Genomic DNA, 14,850 nt, shown 5'->3' on the forward strand with positions numbered 1-14,850 from the left:
ATCACAGCTTTCATATGGATGTATCTTTCCTGCATGCACTTAACACACCATATCATTTCTGTGTACAATCTTCCAACTTGTAATTTCTGTAGTTTTTATAGGGGGCAGGATTGATGGATTTTTGGGTATATGTGTACGTTAAATTTTAACACATATTTATAAGTTACTTCTAGGAAGTTTGTGGCAACTTACATTTTCATCTGAGATGCACTAACTTTGTTTTCCCATGTTTCATTGATTATTCTTGTTAAGGTTTGCCAATCTGATGAGTGAAAAATGGATGTTTTTAATTTGCTTTCCCATAACTATTCCTGAAATTAAGCATCTTTTTCCAATGACCATTTGGATTTTCTCTTCCATTAACCCCCCTATTTGTATACTTCACCTGTACTTTTAAAACAGTATTTGGTTTTTAAAAAGTTCATTTATAGAAACTCCCTTTTATGCCAGAGAAACAATGTGTTTGCCATGTTATGTCCAGTTCTATTCCATCTATTGTTTTTTTTTCTTTTTTAAAAAACTTACTCTGATGTCATATTTATGTTGACAAATGTTTTTATTTTTTTCTTTAATGTTTCTGGGCTTCCTGTCTTACTTCAAGTTTACGCCTCACTGAAGTTATATTACTATCCTTTCAAAAATTTCCTCTTAAGTTTTTGTAATGTAGTGTGTGTGTGTGTGTGTGTGTGTGCGCGTGCATGCGCGTGCACCAATGGGGATCAAACCCCAGGGCCTCAGACATGCTAAACAAACACTCTACCACTGAGCTATATCCTTAGCCTGTTTTGAAAAATTTTGTATCTTTAATTCTTCTGGAATTTATTTTTGAATATGGCATAGGTCTTGCTTTGAATTATTGTGAGTGGAGAGTGAGTTAAAACTATGATCATTTATCAAACTATTCTTTCATCACTGAACTAACTTGTCACCTTTGCTTTATATTAAGTTCTACTTCTAGATTCTATCCCAGACTATTCGCTTGAGGTATTATTGTAGCATTTGGCTGCAATAGCTATAACGCAGTGGCTTTACAATATGTTAAAATTTCAAGTGTCTTACTGAAGAAAGGACTATGCAATTTCCTGGTTGTGGTCAAAGGCACAACAGGGAGATAAGACAGGCAAAAGGGTTGGGTAAAGTGTAAGGCGCTGCAAACGAATAGTTAGGTGGTGTTATCGCAAAATAGGAACACAGAAAAAGAATCTTGGGCTGGAAAGGCTGCAAAATTCCATTTAAATGACTATTCACAGTACAGAGACTGAAGGGTCAGCTGTGAAGCAGCCCACCTAGCGCCCCTCATCCCCAGAAATGGAGTGACAAACAGAGAGGGGTGGAGGGAGGTGGAGAAGCAAAGTCTAACCAAGAAGTCCGTTCTCCATCAGCAGAACGAACAAGACTGGGGAGAAGGGCTGGGAAGAGGCCAGCGAGGAGCCTAGGAGCAGAAGGGTCTCTGGGGGAAGGGGCTACCAAGGCCAGGGCATGGGCTGGGTGTCTCCTAAAGGCGGCTTGTCGGGGACTCTGCATACCGCAGTCCGCCGTGAGCCGCAGAGAGGCGGCGCAGCAGCCAGTCAGCCCTGCGGACAGACGCGGAGGCGGCCGGCGGTGCGCCTCCCTCCCGCGGCGCCCGGGATTGGCCTGAGCGCCGCGCGCCGGGCGGGGGCTGCCGGGAGGCCCGCCTGGGAGGCGAGCGCGCGCGCACGCGCAAGCGCGGGCACGGCGGCGGCGCGCGCGTGCTCTGTGGGGCGGTGCGGCTGCTGCTGCGGAGCGGGCCATGGCAGTGGGCGGCGGGCGGGTGTAGAACTGCGCTGGGCAGGCGGGAGCTGACTGAAAGCAGCCGAGATGGGAGCGCCGGAGCGAGGAGGTAGCGGCGGCTTGGGCTGCTGACCGTGCACCGGGAGCGGGAGCCGGCGGTGGCGGAGCACCGGGCAGGTGAGCGCGGCGGCACGGGACCCGGATGCGGCGCGGCTGAGGGGTGGCAGGGTCGCGGCGGCCGGCTGAGGTGCCCCCGCGCGGGCCGGAGAGTCGCTCCTGCTGCGCTGCCTGTGGCGCTGGCGACTCCGGTGCCAGCGCCGCGCTTCCTGCCCGCGCGGAGAACACCCGCCCGCCAGCCGGCGGGGACGCCTCGCTAGGCTGCGGCCCGCCCGGGGCTCTCCAAGGTGAGCGGCGCCCCCAGGCCTCCGGGCGGTGGAGACGCGGCCGGGCGCCCGGGCCGCGGGCGCTTTCGGCCCGGCTCCTGAGGGGCGCGGATGCGGCGTGGCGCCGTACGGGTCCCTTGCGTCTCTGCGGACACATCCGGAGCTTCCCGACCCTCAGGTGCCTTTTTGCGCAGAAGTGTATTTTAGGGGCGGGGATCCTGGACTCTGGGGTTCGGGACGGGACGTGTTTTAGAATCGCAGCGTCGCCACGGACGGGTCCTGGGACCTGGGGCCAAATGTCCTGAGTTCCTAATTGAGAATAATAATATGGACTTGTTAGATTGTCGAGGGGGAGGCATAACCCAACAGTAATCGCTCGGTGAATGGTAGCTGTTAGGAGAGTCCTGCTGCAGCATCTCGTTAGCAATTGCCAGTTCTTGGCAGCGGCTTTGCCTTTGGGGGCACGTTTACTTCCGAACTGCTCTAGTGCTGCAGTAACCTCAACTGGAGTTGCTTAATGTTGAAGCCTGTTATCTTAGTGGCCGAAGTAGAATTCTGTGGTCTCTTCCAAGAGTCTGTAATCTCTTGGAAAAGGTGGCTTGGAAACCTGTCTTAGAAACCGAGTAGAAACTGCTGCTGTAAGGAAACCAGGTGAATTCAGGATTTGCTAGGATGGAAGATGGTGGGACACATAAACTTTAAGTGCTTTGCTGTTTAAATAATCTTAAGAGACACTTAAACTCTTGTCACTTGTTACAGAATATAAACAAGGAAGAGTATGGAAACAGCCTTCTTTTTCTGCATTGCTACATCCGAAGGGAGTGACAAGTGCTTTTGTAAACATCATTGTGGGCAGTGTTACTGTCTGGTGAAGTCATAATTAAATTATAAGAATACTTATTTTGAAGCACTGAATGGATGTTTGGACATATGATTCCTAATAAAATCATCTCCAACGAGTCAGTTCTCAGCAGTTTGTTAATCATTTGGGGATTTTTAGGTTACGTTGTAATCTTTTATGGTAAAAGCAGAACTGTGTAAGTGGTAATAATGTAGCATAGGAAAGGGTTGTCAGGATAAGGATCTGAACCTAGTTTTAGAACCCAAGTATGAAATAAAGTAAAAATCTTAAGGCTTAAGAAAGGAATTGTGCTGGAGTTGTGGCTCTGCCTGTAAACCCCAGCAGTCTGGCAGGTGGAGACAAGGTAATTTCAAGTTGGAGGCCAGCTTCAGCAATTTAGAGGGACCCTGTCTCAAGAAATAAAGAGGGAATGTAGCTCAGTGGTAAAGTGCCCCTGAGTATCAAGAAAGGAAGGCAGGGGGTGGGATTGTGTTTGTTTTATGCACTGGGGACCTAACCTAGCACCTTATTCAAGTAAGGCAAGTGCTCTGCCACTGAGCCACATCCTCAGCCCTGAAACTGGAATTGTATTCACCCAAAGCAAAATGATTTAAGAAACAAAAATCTTTTCTTTACACCTCCGATTCACACTTTGACTAAGATATTCCATCTTGAGAGTTTATTATTATTATTATTATTATTAGGAGATAATCCATTGGGTTTTGATATATTGATATTTCCCACCTCTCTTGCTTGTCTTTCCTGTATATGTGTGTTAAGGATTGAACTTCAATATTTGTACATGCTATACACAAATTCTACTGCTGAACTACACAACCCCTAGCACCACTTCCTGCCTTTTGTTGTTGTTGTTGACAGACTCAGGACTTATATAAGTTTTTGTTCCAACTTGTTTTGTGAATATTAATAAATTATATGAAAAAAATTTAAAATGAACCCTGCAGCCTGAATTATATTCTTCTTTTGAGATCTTCCCTATTGTCACATTTAGATTGCTGAACCCAATGGTAGTACCACAGCTAGCCACTCTGAAAAGGGTGGGGGTCAGAATTTACAATTTTTTTTTTTTTTTTTTTTTGGTACCAAGAATTGAATCCAGGGGCGCTTATCCACTGAGCCACATCCCCAGCCCTTTTTTATATTTTATTTAGAGACAAAGTCTTACTGAATTGCTCAGGGCCTCACTAAGTTGCTGAGGCTGGCTTTGAATTCACAATCCTGCCTCAACCTCCCAAACCACTGGGATTACAGGCATGTGCCACATGTGCCACCCAGCTCAGAATTTACATCTTGCCTCGAATGTGCTAGGCAAGCACTTGTACCACTGAGCCACACCCACAGCCCCTAAGCCTTATTTTATTTTTTATAAAATAGAGATACTCTAGAGATATTCTACTACTGAGCTACATTCCCGCCCACCCTGCTACCCCTTTTGGTTTGCTTATTTATTTTAAGATAAGGTCTCCCATGTACTGAGGCTGGCCTCAAACCTGTAGCTTTCTCAGTTGCTGGGATTGCAGGAGTGGTGGTGGTGAATGACTAAAGAATCAAATAATATAAAAAGAGCCTTCAAATTTCCTAAAAAGTGCTGAACTTCAAACTTCTACCTGCTTTTTTTTTTTTTTGGTACATGGGATTGACCCCAGGCATGCTCTACCATTGAGCTACATCCCCAGTTGTTTTTAATTTTTTATTTTGAGATAGAGTCTTGTTAAGTTGCCCAAAGTGGCCTCCACCTTGTGATCTTTTTGCTTCAGTTTTGAGGAGTTAGAATTACAGGTGTGCACCACCATACCTGGTTGAACTTGGGACTCAGGGTCTTATGTTTCCTGGGCAAGCCTTCCACCATTGAGTTACATCCCCAGCCTGTGTTTGTGTGTGTGTGTGTGTGTGAGAGAGAGAGAGAGAGAGAGAGAGAGAGATAGATAGATAGATAGATACTGGGGATTGAACCCACCCAGTGCTTCCTGCTAGTGCTCTATCATCTTCAACCTTTTAGAAAAATTTTATTTTAGATAAGGTCTGGATGAATTGCCCATGCTGGCCTTCATCTTGCAATCCTCTTGCCTCAGTTTCCTGAATAGTGTGGATTACAGGTTTGTGTCTCCACACCTGGCTTCTGTTTATTGATATCTTAAATATAACATGTTCAGGACTGGTGATGTTGCTTAGTAGAGGAGCACTTGCCTAGCATACAGGAAGTCCTGGGTTCTATCCCCAGTTACCCCCTACCACACACACAAAGTAACATGTTCAAATGCAGCTCTGGATTTCCATTCCTCAACCTATTCATTTCCTAAATGCATTCCTGCCCCATTCCTCACCCTGTTTAATCTAGTGGTCATCTTTATTTTATCTCTTTGTCTCAATGCTACTCCAAGCCAAACATAACAAGTCCTTCAGAAAATCCTATTAGTTTACTTTCATGGTGTGTTTTGAATACATTTACTACATACTATTTGTATCACCTCCAGTTCTTCCTGGGTAGTTATTAGTTATTATTATTATTTTTTTTTTCCTTGTGGTACTGGGAATTGAAGACTGAATGCAGGAGCGTTCTACTTCCGAACTATATCCTCAGTCCCAACCCCTGCCTTTAAAAAAAAAAAAAAAAAATTTTTTTTTTTTTTTTTTTTTTGAGACAAGATCTTGTTAAATTGCCAGCCTGGTTTCAAACTTGTGATCCTCTGGCTTCAGCCTTTCTAAATAGGTGCAATCCCAGATTATAGGTGTGCGCCACTGCACACTGAGCTCGGGATAGTAATTTCTTTACTGGTCTCTTCACCTCTGGTCTTGCTTTCAGTTTTCACATAGCAATCCAAGTGATCTTTGATCATTCTCCTGCTTCAATGGCTTCTTATGGTGCCAAGAAAATCCAAAATTTACTTAAGCTAATTTTCTTGCTCATTTGTTTATGTTAAGGTTTTTTTTTTTTTCCCTTCAACATGATACAGACTTCACGATGACAGGGACCTTGCCTATCTTGCCTTTGGTATTCCCAGGAATCAGAACAGTTACTGGAACATTTTTTAGGAATAAAATGAATTATAAAATCTTCTGATTCCAAGTTTAATGTGTCTTGAAAGCAGTTTACTTTTTTTTTTTTTTAATTCCATGTTTGTGTAATAGGAAATAAGCAAAAAGCCTGGAGTTAGTCTTTTCTTAAATTAAGTATTTTTAACTCCCTTAAGTGATTTTTTTTTTTTTTTTTTTTGGTACCAGGATTGAACCCAGTAGGGGTACTTAGCCACTGAGCCACATCCCCAGCCCTTTTTTTATGTTTTATTTTGAGACAGGGTCTCACTAAATTGCAGAAGCTGGCTTTGAACTTGCAGTTACTGAGATTATAGACATGCACCATCACATCCAGCTAGATCTTCAGTAAGGAAGGTGTTTACCTCTGATAAGACTAAGCATTCAGACATTAAATCATTAATAAGAAAAACAAATGCAAGGGCTGGGGTTGTAGCTCAGTGGTAGAACCCTTGCCTTACATGTGTGAGACTCTGGGTTTCATCCTTAGTACCACATAAAAATAAATAAAACAAATGTATTGTGTCTGTCTACAGCTAAAAATGTTTTTTTAAAAATTGAATTTTATTCATTGTGTACTGAATCACTAGTAATTTTGAAAAAATGAACCAAAGAACAGCTCTCCCATCTTGTTTTTATTTGTTTCCCATCTGGGAAATCAAATCTAAGGCCTCCCATATGCTAGGTAAGCATTATATCACTGAGCTACATCCCTTGCCCTGTTTTGTTTTGGGGTGGCATTGAGTTTTGGTCTTGATTAGAGGGAATTGATTCTAGGATGTGCTAGTTTTATTCTGCAGTACAATCTTATTTACTTCTGCAGTACAATCTTATTTAATATATTCAACAGATAACTGAATTGTTTTTCATTTCAATTAGACATTTATTATTTTTTTGGTACCAGGGATTGAACCCAGGGGCACTTACTCACTGAGTCACATCCCCAGACTTTTTTTTTTTTTTTTGAGAAAGGGTCTGGCCAGGTTGCTTCGGGCCTTTTTAAGTTGTTGAGGCTGGTCTTGAATTTGGGATCCTCCTGCCTCAGCCTCCTAATCTGCTGGGATTACAGGTGTGTACCATTGTGCCCAAGTTAGTTTATTTTTTTGAATCTGAGAACCTTCCATTACATACCTGTGTGTGTGTATGCACACACCAATGTAGGTGTATGTATGTATCCTCTTAACCATTTGATTTGGAGTTATTATATCTTGGGGGTAAATCATCATTATTTGGTTTCTATTGACTACTTATTTGAGAGCTTTTCATAGGTTGTATAATGAGACATAGAATTGCGGATTTTCTCCCTCCCTGAGACCAAGTCTGTATCCCTGAAAGCTCTCTAGCATCTATGAACAAAGAAGCGTTCAGAAAAATCAGAAATATGTAATTTTATTGTCAAAATAGAAATATGGGGGGAAAATACATTGGAGGAACAAATTTAGACAGGAGAACAGTACTTAATGGATTAATAAGTACAAGAGAAGAAAAGAAACATAAGGGAGACTATCATAGATTTTCAAACTTGTATGGGACAAAGTCCCTTCTATGTTTTCCCCCCTTCCACCTCTTATCTCTCACCTCTATCCCATATTTTGGCACTTGGGCTTTTTTCCTTGTCTCCTTTCCATTTCCTGGTTTGTGTGGGCTCTTTTTCTGAGGAGCGTCTATGAGTATGTGGTAGTCAGACCTTATGAGAGAAGCAATTATACTTTTCCTAGAAGGAGGTTTCTTCCCCCTTACCCTCAGTATCAAGGATGGAACCTAGGCACTGAGCCACATCCCAAGCCCTTTTTAATTTTTTAAATTATGAGACAGGGTCTCATTAAATTGCTTTAGGTCTCACTAAGTTGCTGAGGTTGGCTTTGAACTTGCAATCATGTTGCCTCAGCCTATTGAACCACTGGGATTTTAGGCATGCCCTATTGTACCTGGCCTAAAAGGAGATCTCTGCTTTCTCATCAAGGTAGTGTTCTTGTCTTCCAGCTATTGGGGCTAGTTTTACCCTGTAGCATAGCTTTAAACTTCTAGCTCTCTTTAACTTGTCGTCCCCCGCTCCTTCCGTACTGGGGATTGAACCCAAAGATGCTTTACAATACTAAGCTATATCCCAAACCCTTTTTATTTTGAGGCAAACTCTTGCTAAAGTGCCAAAGCTGGCCTCCAACTTTTGATCCTTCTGCCTTAACCTCAAGTAGCTGGTGTTACAGGCTCTTATTTCTTTATAGTAATTCCTTGAATATTTAGCAGATAACCTGAGGTTGGCTTTTTTTTTAATATTTATTTTTTAGTTGTAGTTGGACGCTATACCTTTATTTTTATGTAGTGCTAGTATCAAACCCAGGGCCTTGCGTATGCAGGGTGAATGCTCTACTGCTGAGCCACAACCCCAGCCCGAGGTTGGCTTTTTTTAAAAATTTTTATTTATTTATTTTTTAGTCATACATGACAGTAGAATGCATTTTGATATATAATACATACATGGAATGGACACACATCAGTCATATTGTCTATTCTATTCTGCTGCCCTTCCTATCCTCCCTATTCCTCCCCTCCTCTTCCATCCTTTCTCTCTATCCAATCTAATGTGACACACTTTTTTTTTCTGATTACAACATCATATATGTATTCTGTATAACAATGAGGTTCTCCTTCCATCTTCTGTGCAACTCCCCTTCTCCCTCTTTTTCGCTCCCACCTCTTCTTCTAGTCTTCTTCTCATGCTCTTCCTCCCTATCCCATTTTGAGTCACCCCCCTTATATCAGAGAAGACATTCGGCATTTGTTTTTTAGGGATTGGCTAACTTCACTTAGCATAATATGCTCTAATGCCATCCATTTGCCTGCAAATGCCATGATTTTATTATTTTTTAGTGCTGAGTAATATTCCATTGTGTATAAATGCCACATTTTTTAATCCATTCATCTATTGAAGGGCATCTAGGTTGGTTCCACATTCTAGCTATTTGGCTTTTTAATTGGGAGTTTACTTCTGAAATCAAGGATGCTAATCTGGACAGTTCCCTATTTTCTTTCTTTCTTTCTTTCTTTCTTTTTTTTAAAGAGAGAGTGAGAGAGGGAGAGAGAGAGAGAGAGAATTTTAATATTTATTTTTTAGTTATCGGCGGACACAACATCCTTGTTTGTATGTGGTGCTGAGGATTGAACCTGGGCCGCGCGCATGCCAGGCAAGGGTGCTACCACTTGAGCCACATCCCCGGCCCCCCCCTATTTTCTGATATTGCTAGAGCTAGGTTTGCAGCTCCAAATCCTCTCTAGTGTAAATCCAGGGACCATGCATCCCTGACCCTGTAGTTTGGTCTTTCTGGTGCTCCAACCATTTGAGAGACCACCAGGCAAGTGCTCATTTGCCTTCAAGGGAAATGTGATCCTGATTATCCCTGCCTGCAACAGGAGGATTATGTGGATTAAAAGAAATCCATGGGTAATCCAAAAGCTTTATTTTAAACTACGGTTTAAACATTCCTGACCACAATTTGTCCTTGCATTTATAATGACTAATTTATAATATTTACTAATTGCACATTTCTAATAATAATTTATAATATTAACTAATTGTACTCATCCTGTTATTAGAAGTAGTAGAGTTGTAAAGTAGAGATAAAGTGGAAAGGATCTAAGAAGTTAGATGATCAACCAGCTTTGCCCACATAATTTGGTGCTGCCTGGGTGGTTTCACTGCAATGTTTGTTAGACCTTGAAGACCTGAATTCCATGAATTCCTTACCTGCTGAGCCACTGTAAGGAATTTGAAGTGACTGTCAACAAGAGATCAAACTCTATTTTGACATATTGTACTTTACTTCTTCAAATGATTGAACTTTTGTGATCTAAATCAACATTTCATACTATCAGAGTTATAAATTCAACTCAACTTGGAGGGTTTTTTAAAATTTCAGATTATTTAAAATAGCCTATTAACAATTTTCTTAGGAAATGACTTGAAGGCCTGCCATTTGAAATAGGAGATGCTCAGTATTTCTATCTAGTTTACTACTATCTCCAATTACTTAAACATGATAGCACAGTAATTAATTTCTACTAAATTATTGAAATATCATTTCAGTTATTCCTTTATGTTCTTCTGTGTGTGCGTGTGCACAAATAGTACTGGGGACCCAACCCAAGGCTTCAAGCATTCAAGGCAAGTGGTGATACCACTGAGCCACACCCCTAGACCCATAAAATTATGTATTCTTGAACTACTGATTTAGTATAGGTTTTGTATTTAGATTCTATTAAATTGAGCATTTTCTTCATTTTTATAAACCATTTCAAATTGCTGCTGTTATGTGAACAAAAATGTAATTATTTAAAACATGTATTTGCTGGGTATAGTGGAGCATGCCTACAATCCCAGCTGCTTGGGAGGCTAAAGCAGGAGGATCGCAAGTTCGAGGCTAGCCTCAACAATTTAGCAAGACCCTAAGCAACTTAGTGAGACCTTGTCTTAAAATAAAACATAAAAAGGGCTGAGGATGTGGCTCAGTGGTAGAGCACATCTGGCTGGGTTCAATCCCCAGTATCAAAAAAGTAAAAATAAAGCATGTTTTTGTGGTTGCATATTTTCAAAAGTTAGGTTCCATATTTATGAGCTGTATAGATAACATTCCCCTTAATTAAGATTCATTCCATATAATTTTTTTTTTTGTTTTGAATATTGGGGGTTTAACCTAGAGGCACTTTACCACTGAGCCACATCCCCCAGACCTTTTAATTTTTTATTTTGCGACAGGGTCTCACTAAGTTGTTTAGGGCCTTGCTATGTTGCTGAGGCTGACCTAGAATTTGCAATTCTCTCGCCTCAGCTTCCTGGGTCACTGGGTTTATAGGCATGAGCCCTCGCACCCAGCTTCATTGATAATTTTGAGGGGAAACTCCTGAGGAGAACTAGATGAAATTCTCCTAATGTGTTTAATTTATGCATTATGATGTGAGCCTAAGGAAACAGGCAAGTTTGGGTCAGTTAGAATTATTTTATTGTTGTTTTTTCCACTTATATAATTGTGGAAATTTCATTCTTTCTTTGGGAATCATTAGTTGCCTTAACTCCTCCTACTCCTCCTCCTCTTCTTTTTTTTCTTTGTATTGAGGGATTGAATGCAGCGGTGCTTAACCACTGAGCTACATTCCTAGCCCTTTTTATTTTTTTATTTTGCTAGAGTCTCACTAAATTGCTGAGGCTGGCTTAGAACCTGAGATCCTTCTGCTTCAGCCTCCTAAACTTCTGGGATTACAGGTGTCTACCACTGCATTCATTTTAGTCGTCTTAATTCTTGCGATATAAGCTACACACATTCTAGTATTAATGTTTTTTCTAACAGAGGAGATTTTGGGTTTTGGATTCTTGTTCTGCCTGCAAGGAGTGTCTGATGTTCTTGTAACTTGTTAATGGAACAGTAATTATACTTGTCTGCTTTTAATTGCCATGTGTTCATCATTTTCAAGCCCTAAGCTAATCATATGTTATATATTCCTTTATAGCTCTATAATATTTTCCAACTAGCAAAAATTATTTCACTTATAACTTGGGAAGAGTTCACTGTCTTCTTGAGTCCCAGATAATTATTTTTGAATTGGTGATTTATTTAATTCTGTTGTATTTTGTGTATTGTCTCCATCTTCCTTTTATATTCATTTACCATTTAAAGTTGTGGTCATCAATATAGCTTATTAGAAAGGCTATTAGAAAAAAATAGTTTATTAGGAAAACTCCCCTGGGTATCTTACTGTATATAAAATCAGGCAGACTAACAATGGCAAACATTTATTGGGTGCTTACTTATGTGGCAGGCTATGCTAAGTGCTCTCTCTGTTACTTTATTTTCATAACAACTCTCTAAGGAAGGTATTAATGATATTCCCCCTTAAGAGATAGGGAAACTGGATATAGTAGTGCATGTCTGTAAGAGCAGTCACTCCTAGGTTGAGGCAGAAGGATCACAATTTCAAGGCTAGCCTCAGCAACTCGGCAAGATCCTGTCTTAAAATAAAAAGGACTTTAGGTATAGCTCTGAGATAGACTACTCCTGGGTTTGATCCCTAGTACTATGGGAAAGAGAGGGGTTTGGGAGGAGAGAAAGGAGCAAACTGAAGTTACAGGAAGTTAACATGCCAAGTGGCACAGTTTTTATGTCAGGTTTCAAACCTAGATTTGTCTAACTCTAGAATTTTTGCTTTTAATTGATCATCTCATCCTTTTTTGTTTTTGATACCAGGGACTGAACCACTGAGCTACATCTCTAGCCCTTTTTAATATTTTGTTTAGAGACAGGGTCTCACTGAGTTGCTTAGAGCCTCACTAAGTTGCTGAGGCTGGCTTTGAACTCATGATCCTCCTGCCTCAACCTCCCAAGTCACTGGGATTACAGGAGTGTGCCACTGCGCCCAGCTCATACTTTTCTTTGTCTTAAGTTCTGAAAGTGGAAAAGTGCTATATGTGGGCTGGGGTTGTGGCTCAGTGGTAGAGCGCTTGCCTAGCATTTTTGAGGCACTGGGTTTCGCTCCTCAACACCACATACAAAAAATAAATAAATAAAATAAAGGTATTGTGTCCATCTACAACTTTAAAAATTTTTTTTTTTAAAGAAAAGGAATATATACTGTTAGAGTCTGTAAAAAGTCAAGATGGCACCTGGCATTTTGCAGAGGGAGTGGTTTGTGAAGTAATGCCAGCGAGCCATTAAGTGTGGAGATTCCTTATTGGTTGACTGCTGTATCTAGTTTATGTTAATTAAGATAAGCTGTGTGTAATGTATATATACTGCTCCAGTCCTACAATAAATGGCTCCTACTCCTGTTGTATTAATCTACACAAGCTGTTCGTGTGTCCCCCCCGCTATTTTGCCACAGCCGGACTGCGGCAATATACATTTAAAGTGTTGTGTTTCCCAGTATAATAACCACCACCCTTATTTTATAATACCTGTGTATTTGAAGACAGCAATTTTCCAGTCATATAGCCATTAACTTACTTTTTAAGTAAGTTAAAAAGTAGGGGATTGAACCCAGGAACACTCTTCCACTGAACTACATCCTCAACCTTTTTAATTTTTTATTTTGAGACCAAAGTGCCACCGCATCTGGCACTTTGAGCGTCCTCCAAGTGATTCTGATAATTTGCTTAAGTTTGAGAATAGCTGTTCTAGTTGTAGATAAGTATAAATGAAATAATCCCTAAAGTAAATTTAATTACTAGTTATAATGATAGCTATGAATGAAAAGTACATGGTATAATGAGAAGATAGAGCAGAAAATCCTAGTTTGTTCTGCAGGCTTAGGGAAGGTTTCCCAGAGGAGGTGATGTTTGAATTGAGATGCAAGTGATGAATGAGTTAGGTCAGTGATTCTCATCTGGTATTGGGACAAAGCTTTAGAGGTTGTTTCAAAATAAGAGGCAGGGCAGTTTTGGTTGTCATAATGATAGCCTTAGTAAGGTGAAGGACAGCCTGTAAAGCAAAGACTTCTTTTGTACTGAGCTAAAGTACTTGTATGTTAGCCATTTATTACTGTGGCAAATACCTGAGATAATCAACTTTTTTTTTTAATATTTATTGTTGGTTGTTCAAAATATTACATAGTTCTTGACATATCATATTTCACACTTTGATTCAAGTGGGTTATGAACTCCCATTTTTACCCCGTATACAGATTGCAGCATCACATCGGTTACACATCCACTGTTTTGTATATTGCCATACTAGTGTCTGTTGTATTCTGCTGCCTTTCCTATCTTCTACTATCCCCCCTTCCCCTCCCCTCCCCTCCCATCTTCTCTCTCTACCCCATCTACTGTTATTCATTTCTCCCCCTTGTTTTTTTTTCCCCTTTCCCCTCACTTCCTCTTGTATGTTATTTTGTATAACCATGAGGGTCTCCTTCCATTTCCATGCAATTTCCCTTCTCTCTCCCTTTCCCTCCCACCTCTCATCCCTGTTTAATGTTAATCTTCTCATGCTCTTCCTCCCAACTCTGTTCTTAGTTACTCTCCTTATATAAAGAAAACATTTGGCATTTGTTTTTTAGGGATTGGCTAGCTTCACTTAGCATAATCTGCTCTAAGGCCATCCATTTCCCTGCAAATTCTGATTTTATCAACTTTTAAGTAGCAAAAGTTAATTTTGGCTCCCAGTTTTGTAGGTTTCTTTCTGTGACCCATTGACCCTATTGCTTTGGGCCTGTGTTAGGAGTGTGCTTGGAGTGTGTGGCAGAGGAAACTGTCCATCTCTTGGTGGCCAGGAAGCTAAAAAAGAGAAAGGAGGAGGGGCTAGGTTTCTAGTATTCCTTTCAAGGATATACTCTGATGAATCAACTTCCTTGTAACAGGCACCACCTTCTAAAAGTTCTACCACCTTCCTATAGAGCCACTTGGCTGAGGACTGAGTCTTCAACACGTGGGCCTTTGTGGGACATTCAAATCTCAAAATCTAGCAACTTGATGTGTGTCCTGCAGGACCTTCCATCCTGACTTCATATAGATGAATACCTATTTACTTACTTCAGCCTCAAACAGTGGATCTCAACAATGGCTGCACACTAGAATCAGAGAGCTTTTAAAAGATGCTGAGAAGCTGGACATGGTGGCACACACCTGTAATCCCAGGTACTCAGAAGGCTAAGGCAGGAGGATTACAAGTTTGTAGCCAGCCTCAGCAATTTACCAAGACCCTATCTCAAAATAAGAGGGACTGGGGCTTTAGCTCAATGAGGTGTCCTTGGGTTCAATCCCTAGTACCACAAAGGAATTGCCTCAATGTATAGCACAGGTTGAGAGCCATTGGCTTAGGACCTAACTGGATTTTA

General features: G+C 41.1%; 1 protein-coding gene across 2 annotated transcripts in view; it reads left to right on the forward strand.

The window, feature by feature from the left end:
- Window positions 1-1,792: 1,792 nt before the first annotated feature.
- Window positions 1,793-14,850, forward strand: part of Pik3cb (phosphatidylinositol-4,5-bisphosphate 3-kinase catalytic subunit beta) — a 134,231-nt gene continuing 121,173 nt past the window's right edge. For both annotated transcript variants that reach the window (XM_077110355.1, XM_076867579.2), the window contains exon 1: window positions 1,793-1,929. The gene's annotated coding sequence lies outside the window, so the exon portion shown is untranslated. The remainder of the gene's footprint in view (window positions 1,930-14,850) is intronic.

Source organism: Callospermophilus lateralis, chromosome 10, assembly GCF_048772815.1.
Source record: "Callospermophilus lateralis isolate mCalLat2 chromosome 10, mCalLat2.hap1, whole genome shotgun sequence".
Classification (NCBI taxonomy): Eukaryota; Metazoa; Chordata; class Mammalia; order Rodentia; family Sciuridae; genus Callospermophilus; species Callospermophilus lateralis.